This window comes from Watersipora subatra, chromosome 4 (assembly GCF_963576615.1).
Source record: "Watersipora subatra chromosome 4, tzWatSuba1.1, whole genome shotgun sequence".
Classification (NCBI taxonomy): Eukaryota; Metazoa; Bryozoa; class Gymnolaemata; order Cheilostomatida; family Watersiporidae; genus Watersipora; species Watersipora subatra.
Genome location: NC_088711.1, coordinates 66298745 through 66310775, shown reverse-complemented (window position 1 = coordinate 66310775; position 12031 = coordinate 66298745). Strand labels below are relative to the sequence as shown.

Genomic DNA, 12031 nt, shown 5'->3' with positions numbered 1-12031 from the left:
TCAAAGTTTCTTCAATGTTTTCCGGAAGCTGGTTAATCTTGTGTGCCACAGTGAAACGAGACAAACTGGTTTGTTGCAATAACTGTTTTCTTTCAGGACAGGCGAAATCAGTGAATATACCCAAGCAACTTTTTACGAATTCTCCATCACTAAATGGCTTCCCTTTTTCTGCAAGTAACTCACAGACTTTGAAGCTAAGCTTGGTTACAAGCTCAGAGTGTTTCTTATACGAAGTAAACACCCTTTGTTGCTTCTTAATTGCCACGGTCATCTGTTTCAGCTTGTCTAATCTAGCTTGGCCCAACAAGGTATTGTATAGGCTAAATGTATTGATGTGTAATGTCGTTTGATGTTGTATTACTTCAATACAGCGATTGTAGCTTGGCAGATTACACATAATTATAACACCTTTGTTGTGCACAACAACAAAATAATTGCTACTCCAATCTTTATTGAAAACTCTTCCTTCAACGTCAACTTTTCTTTTTTTAGTAGCAGACATGTTTAGCTACAAAAACAAATTTCCTTGACTGTTATACTACCATCGCAAAAAATCTTTAACGAGTACAATCAGCTGACACAGAACCGGGTAGAGTCGATAAATTTCATTTAAATTTGGGATATAAGGTGAAGAAAATATTTTTAAAATATCTTAATAAAAATTTATTGGAGGAAAAATCTAGCCCAGAATGTTCAACTTACCAAAAAAATTATTTTATTTTGGTTACCACTTACCAGTAATAATCTTTCCCAATCTTATTTTATCAATATAGCGCTAATCATCAATCTTTCCCAACTATCAAATAATGTGTGTAGTCGGTTAACGATAAAATGTCCGTTCGACCTTGATACCTAATATGTCCGGTTCAAAGAATAAAAATAATATTATTGAGAAGATAACTCCAGCACCGCAATGCAAGGGCCACATTATCTTAGCCTGTGGGCCGGATTGTGGCCCGCAAGCCGCCTGTTGCACACCCCTGAGCTAGATAGTGGTAGAATACACATGTGAATAATAAAACCTCCTCTGAAACACTTACTAGAACCAACCCCTACATACAAACATAAAACATTCAATTTACTGGTATGGACTGGTGCATAAAAACAATACTGTACAATGTATGTATAATGTATACCATTAATTTACCATCTTGGTGTGGCGCGGTTTTCATGTTTTATTCATTTCATGTTTTATTTCATTTTGATTTTATTTTTTATTTTCTTGTTTAACGGTTGACTTGCAACAAAATTCACATTACAGTTATTTGGTATCAAAAGATTCGCCATGTCTTACTCTGTTGTTTGGTAGGTGCCAAATATGTGGAAATGTGATTAAAAGCTCTTAAAAGCTCAAAAACAAAAAGCCGCCATAGATTGGAATCTATTGATTTCGATGGCGTATCCGTGGAGTTTGGTTATTGTCTTGTCACGTGATGTTCTCGCGTGAATTGAAAGGCCAATAAAAAGCTCAATATCAAACTTATCGTAGCAATAGTTTATGACAAACACTTTGGGCTTTACCTAAGACCCCGTATCAAATATAGATGCTCGCTACTTTACAGATTCAGCTTGGCCATTCCGTCCGACTATTCAACATACGTGTACATGTCAGAGTTCCGATCTTTAAAAATGTCAAATTCTGAAGAGTTAAGACCCTGGCGTTTCGAGCCTGACGCTCTAGCTGAAGAAGATCCTCAACAGAATCAAACCTCCCAGCAAGTAATAACCACCACTAGCCAGCTCTTATGTGCCAAGCTAGCTAGTAGTAATAGTTTTGGCTTGAGAGTGAAAGAACGAATATTATTATATATATACGATTTTAATGATGATAATTATCGCTTCATATTGCGAAAAAATAATTACAGATTTTTCTCAAGTGACAACATTAACCATTTTAATATTTAAATTTAGTGCTGCACTGATATACTGTTGGATAAAATCGACCTGATGTATTAGCTATGGTTGCATAGACATATCTGCTCATTTCTTTAGAAACTAATACCATCGGCTGCAGAGTGGTGTGTCTGCAAGCGCTGTCAAGACATGCCATCTCTTCATGAATGTTTGTGCTGCCATGATGCTGAGTTTGCGCATCGTCTCCATGACCGCGGGGAGCATGAATACCTGTGTATGCATCCTGGTGTGAACGAACTTGTGGCGCCTGCACCCCTTGAGTTGGGGTGGAATAATTACCTGCGATATCATAGTGAGTTGGATTTTCATTTAATGCCAACAACACCAAAGCTATACTAATGTGTCAAGCCTTATCTACAATTCTTGTGTTACACATTTAATGCATCGGTTGAACACACATATTCTGAACTTGTGGAACACAAGGAGAACTGTTATATTCGGCTTGTACACTTACTACAGTAGAGAGTGTATTAGTTTTATGATTTTATTATATAAAGATCAAGATTATTTTGATGATCAGCAATTATTGTTTTTTAATAATTGTTTTGGTAGATAATCTATTCCCATTTGGAGAGCCATCGCCAAATGCTCGGAAAAGGTTGTGTGCATACCGCAATCTTGTGTTTTGGCTTATGCCGCAAATTCGTCGCGGTGAGCGACGGCCTCTACCTGCCTGCTTGGTGTCTAAGATTCGGGCTCTTTTCCCACCAACGGATGATAAGGAGTTTGCAGACTACGTCTTCAAGGGCTTCTGCTATGGCGATGAAGAGACTCAACGACTTTGATTGAGAATTCCAGCTCAACCCTAAAGATCGCTCTGAGGCTTCGAAGCCAGAATGATAGTAGGTGGTACTCATTTCCCGGCGACGAGGTCCTCAGAGTGGGCGCCCAAGTAGGGAACCCCAGCCATGAACGCAAACTTCGACGAAGTGCTGGAGCCTAGTAACCGATGGTAAGCGGTGAAACCAATATGCATTCCTATATGTATTTGTTTTTATTTTAAAAAATCAGTGATGGCAGATTTATGCACATTAATCATGTGATTTTAAATATGGAAGCAATGTAACAGCAATTTCCTAACAAAAATTAGTTTGTTAGCTACATGGTGTGTAGTCACCATGTGGCTGAGCCTGAATAAAAGTAAAATAATAAAATGATAATGCAATAAAAATGAGTACCACCTATGATATAGAGTTGATCTAGAATTTTTCAATCAAAGTCGTTGGGTCTCTTTATCGCCATAGCAGAAGCCCGTGAACACATAGCCTGCAAACTCTTCTTCATCATATGTTGGTGGGAAAAGAGCCCGAATCTTAGACACCAAGCAGGCAGGTAGAGGCCGCCGCTCACCGCGACGAATTTGCGGCATAAGCCAAAACACAAGCTTGCGGTACGCACACAACCTTTGTAACAACATGCGTTGTAATGGACCTCACTCTCAGGCCGTGGGAAATTAGATTGGACTGGCATCGCTTGAAGCCTTCCAGCTCCATGGCAATAGAGCTGGTGGTCTCCGTCGACTGCAAAGTAAAGAAAGTTACAACCAACAATCACTTTCACATTATTTGATTGAATTATTTAGCTAGATCAGCAACTTCATGTTTATGTATTAATAACTACTAAAAAATTTGGGTTTTTGTCAGGCTGTGAAATAAAAACTGTCAAAGTTTTACCTTGACAAGATGGCTGCTGACTATTAAACTGCAGCTCTGATCCATCATAGTGTAGGCCCCGTATAGTGGGCAATGCCCCGGACTATCGCATCTATCGTCACCTGCCAAATCAAGCTCCCAATCGATTGCTGCCATCAGTCCCTCGTTATGCAGGGTGTACTGCTCAGTAATACACTGTAAAATATCGTAAAACTTCATTATACAAGATTAATTTGTATCATTATCATTAGTCTAAGAATGTAGAATCCTCTTCCCCCTTTTTGTGCTATATCATGATGAAGAATCAGAATTTTAAATTATAATATATTTCGATTGAAGAATGACATATTTTCATTTCAAGAAAAAATGTGTTTCTAAATGTTGTTATTCAATTAGTTTGCCAAGCTTTCACTCACATTTTCAAAGTTTATGGGTAAATATTAACACTCACACCATGTAAGTACTCTCTTTGTTGGTAGAGGCAAACGCTGTGGCTTGGTATCGCGATGTTCAGGAGCGACAGAAAACGGAGGTTCTGCGTAAGGCATCCGCCAGAAAAGAGTGATGCAGCTGCCAGCAGGGGGTTGATGACGTGAGTTCACCCTGGCAGTTGTTTCCCAAGTGTACGATTGGTGACAGGAGGCACATGTAACCTTGAACTCTATCCATCCACCTTCTCGCACCATCGTGAATGAGCAGGGGAGGGCGCAAGCGTGGCAGTGAAATAGTCACTGGAGTTCTGTCACACTTACTATTATTTTTTCCACTTTGAAGGAGAATTCAGGTCTGAAATCACGACATAATAGTTGACTTGCAATAAGATTTGTACAACATCATTTCTTGTTATTATATCATATTTGCTTGATCAGAAAAAGAATAAATTTATCGCCATGCAATCATGACACAGATTTTACAAAACCTTATCAGAATTCATGATATTGTAAACATAACAATGTGAGTAATAACTCTATGGATATTCTTTATATTTTGTCAAGTTTGGTTAAGTTCAGCTCTACCTGACATGTAAGTGGAGAGCGTTTGACGCTGGCCAACATAGGGCTCAAACTCTTCTTAGTCTTCAGTGGTTGGCAGAAACTTTTCATCATCTAATACTAATAATAATCATCTAATAATATTAATATGCTATTAATGATGAAACCAGAAAATGACAATAACTATTTTATATAACATATCAATAAGTGAGTGGGGTTAAGAAATTTGGCGAAATTAATCGTGGAACTTATAACATTATTTTATCAATTATAGATTAATATATTACATTTTACAAATAGATATGCTGTATGAATTAGTTTTGTTATTATAATAAGAATAATACACGTAATTAAAAAGATAAAATACTAATAATATCATATTACAATTAAATGACATTAATATTGTAATATTAAATATAGATTAATACAGTAGTATTAGTAGAATACTAGAAAATAACCCGAGTTACTACTACTAATACAAGTGGTTCATAAAATAAATTACTCACGTGCTTTGGTGACATGGAGTATGCAAACAGGTTAGAAAACATGTCATCTTTGAAATGGCGAAAACAAAGGTAAGAGTAAGCAGGCGAATAAATAAAGTTTGTCACATCCAGCTTCACCCAGTTGCTCCACGCCCGGAGAAGGTCTGGTCTTTTCTCTGCTCTTGGCCAAGAAAAAAGGTGCTTCTCGGCTTGGCAGCTGCACAAACACGATGTGGCGCGTTAGAGATTATGACGAATTGAAATCAACAAGTTTAATACGAAAAAGCGTATCTGTTATTTGCAATAGATCAAACTTGAACTGAAACTAACATTATCTGATCATGTGATTTACAATTCCTGCCATATGGTGCGAACAACTTCTACAGCATTTTTCGACCATCATAGCGGACCAAAGAGCTCATCCTTTTTTATCAGAGGATGATATGCAATCGTTCAAGCTAAGTTTAAAAAATTAAACATATTTTTATGCTATGTTTTGAGATATCAATGCTCAAAGTTGCAGCATTACGATGCCGATAAAATAGACGCGTAAGAACAATAGACATGGTTTTTATCGCAAGCGTAAAGTATATTTGTGAAAATAGTTCGACGAATAAGGATGCATGAAAGTGTAAACATAAACCATCTCTCACACATACGTCACATTTTAGCCGTTTTGGAAAACGGATCCAAACTAGGGCGGTCTCGTGTCACTGCGATTTTCTGTATGTTTTTGAGGTTTTAAGAGCTTGTAATCACATTCCCACATATTTTGCACCTACTACACAACAGAGTAAGACATGGCGAATCTTTTGATACCAAATAACTGTAATATGAATTTTATTGCAAGTCAACCTTTAAACATGTCTTTGCAGGCAGGCCTGGTTTTTACTATGTAAATACAAATTATTGTATGTATGTAACTCATATATAACTATAGCTACTCAAGATAGCTGACGCACCAACATTACTTTCTAGATTCTAGAACTTGCTAAAGCCTTGCCTTCTAGGGTATAAATACGTACAAATTTCTGCATGTATGGTTACATCGATTATTGTGCACATGTTATACAAGACAAACTAATGTACAACCTTTTCTGAATCTTTGTACAAGCATTAGCTTGATAGCAATTTTCTGCATTGCACAAGCATTTACACTGCACCAGCAAGCATTATCCTCAATAAGTGATCAAGTAGGCTATCTTCTACATTGCACAAAGTTAGCTTGTTTTCTTAGAGCACATTCTGAATCAGCAGGAAAGCTTTGTCCTCCGGGCCATTTCCGCTTTTCATGACCCAAAAGTGTGAAGCTTTTTCTTTCAAAACCAATTAAAATTTGGACAGGATTAGACATATTCTTTCAGCCTGCTAAAAAATCCAATTTCATTACGTATTAGTTATTTTTAAATTGTAGGTACCCAGTAACATAATTAGAACTGATACATCTTTGCCTCCTCGCTGCTCTACTCGCTACATATACCAGCTCAAGTTTATTATGGCCATTAAATGGTCAAGTGTACGAGAGGCCGCTTCCGAGAATTGCAACGAGCGACTTTTCCGGTCGAATTAGGTTGAAAAAGGTTTTAACTAGACTAGCTAAAGGTAATAGTGAAAGCAGAAACTGAGAAGTGATAAGATTTTAGTGATGAAAAGTTGAAATTTAGTGAAATAGTTAAATATACATAGTAAAATCAGCTTTAATTAGCTTTAAATGTGTGTTTAGTGAGCTAAACTTATTTGAATTTTGAAGTGAATTCAAAGCTTATGTTGTACGTACGTCTTGAAGACAAGAACTCCTTACCGTGTGTACTGCATTTCATACACACATTATGATGCTGCATTTCACAGTATCGCACATCATATTCACTAGGTGCACTTAATACAATGCAGCTACTGTAGGTAACTATAGTTAATAAAGTAAACATACTACTTCGTTACTAATTTTCAATATGTACAACATTTTTATAAAATTTTGGACGATTCTTACCATTTTTTTGCATTCTATAATTACAATGGTTACTATGACCCTACATACAACTTTTTCACAAAATGATGTAAACCTTGGCGATAACAAAGCTCTTAATATGCCTCAGGGTCACGAGTGTTTTACTAAAGGAGTATTCAAAGTCATGTTGAAAACAAAAATTCAATATGTCATTAAATGTGTTAGACTGATATCATATTTACCTTTATCACAGTGTGTGCTGACTGAACGACTCTCTGGTTCTAGATTAAGTTCAATGTCTAAAAAATAACCGACGTAGATGTGTAGATACAATGAATGATATGATTTGTACAAAATATCTTGAACAAATTTTTATAGAAATCAAATGGGACTATAAACTCAGTGTCTTTTGCAGTCGAAGGTTTCAATATATTGAAAATAACACATACTTTGTTAGCTCTCCTAGATCTGTATTTAGCAAATGATATCCTCAAACTTATTAAGTTCAGAAACTTTTCATTGGGCTTATGCTTAAATTTGTGACTTTGTACAATCAACAGTCAATCAAACTCTAATTTTTAGGCCTACACTTCCTCGAACTTTCAACTGTTCAGAGACAGTTTGTGTCACATGTGACCCTGTCTGTCAGAAGAAAAACAACTTTGAGCGATATATGCTCTAGGGGCAGACACGGCGAGCAACGCGTGCACTTGAGTGAGTGTTATACTATAATTATTGTTTGGTATTATTACTGCTATAGTTTGGTGGCCACAGGGCATTTTTGTGACGTTTTTATGCTAACGAGGTACGACAATGGGGTATAACGAGTCTTAGGTTTAATAGATAGAATAAAGCGTCCCATAACTTATTTACCATACCTACCTAAGATGTTGTTGTCAAGCAGTGATTATTTGCCATTAAAAGGTGAGTAGAAATACCTAAATAAGATTTTCTTTGCGCCATGCGCAATTAGCCAATCAGCTCTGTAACCATAAATCTATGCCTTTTTTATACGGGTCGTATTTGCTTTCACCGATAACACATAGGTCCTTACTCTGTTTCCGCTAAACCCTTGTCAAAAACAGTCGTCCACATTAGTGGTAGCAGCGAAAATATCATCTTTGTTTAAATTGATTACCACAGCTATTAAGAATTACATAATTCATAATAATCAAGTTCTACATTCTAAAAAACCAACATGCTTTAAAGATGTGGTTGCGTTAAAAAAGTCAATTTAATAAAATTAAAACCCATAAAAGGCTAAAACATCAGCTACAATTTGATGTCACTTTTGTCTTTGTAAACCAACCCTGTCCAGAGATCTACGCGTTTGAATGAGGCCCTCTTTTAAAAAGCTCACGTTCCAGCGGGCGCTTCATTCGTGATGTAACTAGTGATACATCTGAAAAGAGTCACCGAGCGATAAATATAAGGTCGCTTCATTAGCCAATCATCAGCACAAAATTTTTATATAGGTCGTATTAAATGTTATCACTCGTAAAACGCGTTGTCTGCAATCTCAAATTTAGGGATTTTACTGGAATATTTAATCACATGGACATCGATATTTACTAAATTAATTAACATTGCTACTTTAATGAATTACTCGATCAACACGTTTTATTCCCGAACAACAAAATTGTAAAATTTGCTGTAAAGTTACTGCGAAGGTGACTCCGAGTTTTCTGGGCATGAGGTGGTTAAAGTTCTACAGAGGAAGATAAGGAAAATTGTGGTAAATTTATCTTTTACTTTGAGTCTCCTATTTACTGTTGAGTTTACATTCAGATTATATTTCCCTGTTTGGACTTAAAATGTAATTTCCCGCGCGCGAGATACGTATATACAGTTAGTTCTTGACGGCTTCTTTTTAATCCATAGCATCTAGCAATACAATGGCTTAGATTGATGAATATGCTAAAAGTAATAATTTAAGCTCGAAGAAGTGCATATTGTGCCATATTGTGCCGGTTGGTCACCTGCGATAGTCAAAAAATGCTGCAGAAACTGTTCACGCGATTTGGCAGAAAGTACAGGTCACATGATCAGATTACGACTAGATGATTAGACCAGGTTGAAACAATGCTGTGAAGTAGCGAGCATTTATAGTTGATACAGGCTTTTCGGTAGAACCCGAAGTATTTGTCATAATCTAGTGTAACGTTTTATATCAAACCTTTTATTTGACGTGATAACAGCACGTGTCAAAACATTAACCAAACTGCTGGAGTACGTCAGCCAAATAAAGAGACTCCAAACTGCAGTTTTTTTTTGTGGTGGCTGCGATTGAATGTTCGTTTTTGAGTTTTTAAGAGCTTGTAATCACATTTCCACATATTTTGCACCTACAACACAGCAGAGTAAGACATGGTGAATCTATTGATATCAAATAACTGTAATGTAAATTTGGTTGAAAGTCAACCTTTAAAATTAATCAATTCCGAGCCATTGCAAATTCACAGAAGCCACATAAGCTTTTATGTAGAAATGCAAAAATCACCTCTAAACGATTAAAAGAAATGCTGAGCCTGCGACAGCAATTTCACTCTTGCTGTGGGAGAGGGCAAAATATAGGTAACATAAATCACGCTACGCCCTTCATGGAAAAGAATTCTTCAATAGAATTACCTTCAGCACTGTCTGTGTCGACTGATGAATCATCAGGTTCCACTTTAACCTCGATATCTACAATATAATGTATTTATAATTTACTACCTACAAACATTGATTTAGTGGAGCTACACAAAAGGACCAGCCTAAACAGTACTTTAAGCTGGCTGGTTAAACCATCACATTAGAATAGTGTGTAGTTACAATATACAGGGTTGAATTTTAAATTGTAAAAGAATAATTTTTCAAACGCTACATGTATACACACATGAACAATTGACTAGCGACGAAACAACTTCTTTAACGGAGCAAAACATTTATGTGTGAACAGAACCAACAAAAGAATTACCGGTAATTGTTATCGATGTAACCAAGTCATTATCAGTATGATTTTGATGACACTTTTTTACTGATCACTTAGTATTATGGACCCATATAGATCAAATAATGTCAAAGTGGTGGTCAAATAGGGGTGGCAGTGAATTAAAGGGTGGTGCTTGATTTTTCAACCTTTCTCCTATGTGGTGGCCAAATGGAGGTGCAGTTCAAATAAAGGTGGCATTTCAATAGAGGTTGGCGTTCAATTAAAAGCATTATGTTATGTCTACCGAGAACATAGCTATACTAGACACAATAATAACAATAGCGGTCAGGCTTATAGAAAACATGGCTATAAAGAAAATAGAAATAGAGAAAACGAACAAGTAAGTATGGCTACAAAGAACACTTAATAGAAAATGATTACAGATAACCTATAGACGCTATAGACGCCATGACTAGGGAAGAAATGTGTATGAAAAAGTTGAATACAAATCGCAAAAATGTTCAAGGGCAATAATCTTCATAATAAACATAGTTTAGTAGAGCTCTATAACTAACCGGTTGGATAGAGACTGTCACTCAAATCATCTGCTTCTGACTTCGGTTTTACTAACACAGTGTTCGTGGTGTTCATGGCAGGCATTATATGGAGAGATCGGTTTATCTAAATAAGAGAGTGTAAAAATAAATTAGGTAACATCCGTGTTTCCAAGCAAGCGATTGCGGAGAATTAGGTTTTTATGAATGAAGTCCACTTGTAAATTTAAAAAACAATTCACGTTGTAGTTGGACAGATAATGACAAACATTGAAGTAGAAACTTATTATTACAAAAAGATACCGTAAAACCTCTATTTTAATGCAGTGGCACCTTATTTTACCCCTCTTCCACTAAAAGCTGTCAAATGGAGGTGGTATTCAAATAGAAGCTGGCTTTGTATTCTTCAAATAGCTCATCAGCATTTGGGAAGGTAAACTTAACCCTTTTACGGACATGGCAAATGTTGTCTACATTTTACACTCTTTGGGAGAAACTGGATGATATTATAGCATGTGCGATGCTTTGCAGATGTTAGAGCTTAAAATTCTTTATTTCATTCCAAATTTGAAGGTATATTTTTCATTTTATTACTATAGTTACCAATGTTGCATAAAAGGTCATTGCACTCATTGATATGTTTGCTACAGCTTGCAGCCAAAACTGGCTTTTTATGAGCGATATAAAAGGTCCCTTCATAGCAAGCCGAGTTAAGGCTAGTGAAAAGATCCTATCAAATAATTTGCTATAACTCGGCAAATTTATAAGTTGTATAAAAATATTAATTTATCAGATGCTATAAATATATAATTAGAAACAAGTGAAAAAAACAAGCCATATTTATAATACGTGTAGAAACTGAAATCAACAATTTCGAAACAAAAATATTTGCATTATTTGCTCAGGTAATTGTGTTCTTATTGTTCCATTCGATGAAACAAACATCAACTGACTGCTCAATGCCTTCCAATATTTTATGTCTAACCCCAGAGCTTTTCGCTTTTTTTTTGTTAAAAATTTGAAAGCAACACCATAAAAATAATAATATATTAATAACTGTCTCAAAATAATAGTAGTTCCCTGTTTAACGCGGTCTTTATGCTTCAAAGAAGCCAACATATATACAAAATGGTTTAAATTTACGATAATAGATGAACAATCAAAGTAGAGCCATAGAAATAATAACTAACTGTCTCAGGCTAATAGTAGTTTATTGTTTAACATGGTCTTAATACTTCGAAGAACATGCATAAAAACAGTTTGCAAGTTTTGGGGCAAAGATAAATGCAATGCGTAAAAGCTTAGCGTAAAATATTTCGCCAGCAATTTTGATAGTCATATTTTGAGTGGGCCCATAATCTTTGGCTACTATTAAAAGTCTTCACATGAAATACATGCACTAAAAGAGTCAGGATCACTCGATATATAGCTACTGGAGACCCAATAGCTAAGAATGCTACAAGCTTGTACAGCTGTAAACGAGTGTGGTATTATTTATGTCGGTGATTAAAATCACCGGTGAACTTTCTGTTAGATAATCAGTGAGGTGGTAGTGAGAAAGCTGCTGATTGGTCT

The 12031-nt window shown here is 36.0% G+C and overlaps 1 protein-coding gene across 1 annotated transcript in view; it reads right to left on the bottom strand.

Annotated features, from left to right (window-relative positions):
• The window catches only part of LOC137393492 (zinc finger protein 850-like), a 317826-nt gene that overhangs the window by 155945 nt on the left and 149850 nt on the right, over positions 1-12031 (bottom strand). Inside the window, exon 2 of the mRNA XM_068080069.1 lies at positions 7231-7287. The gene's annotated coding sequence lies outside the window, so the exon portion shown is untranslated. The remainder of the gene's footprint in view (positions 1-7230; positions 7288-12031) is intronic.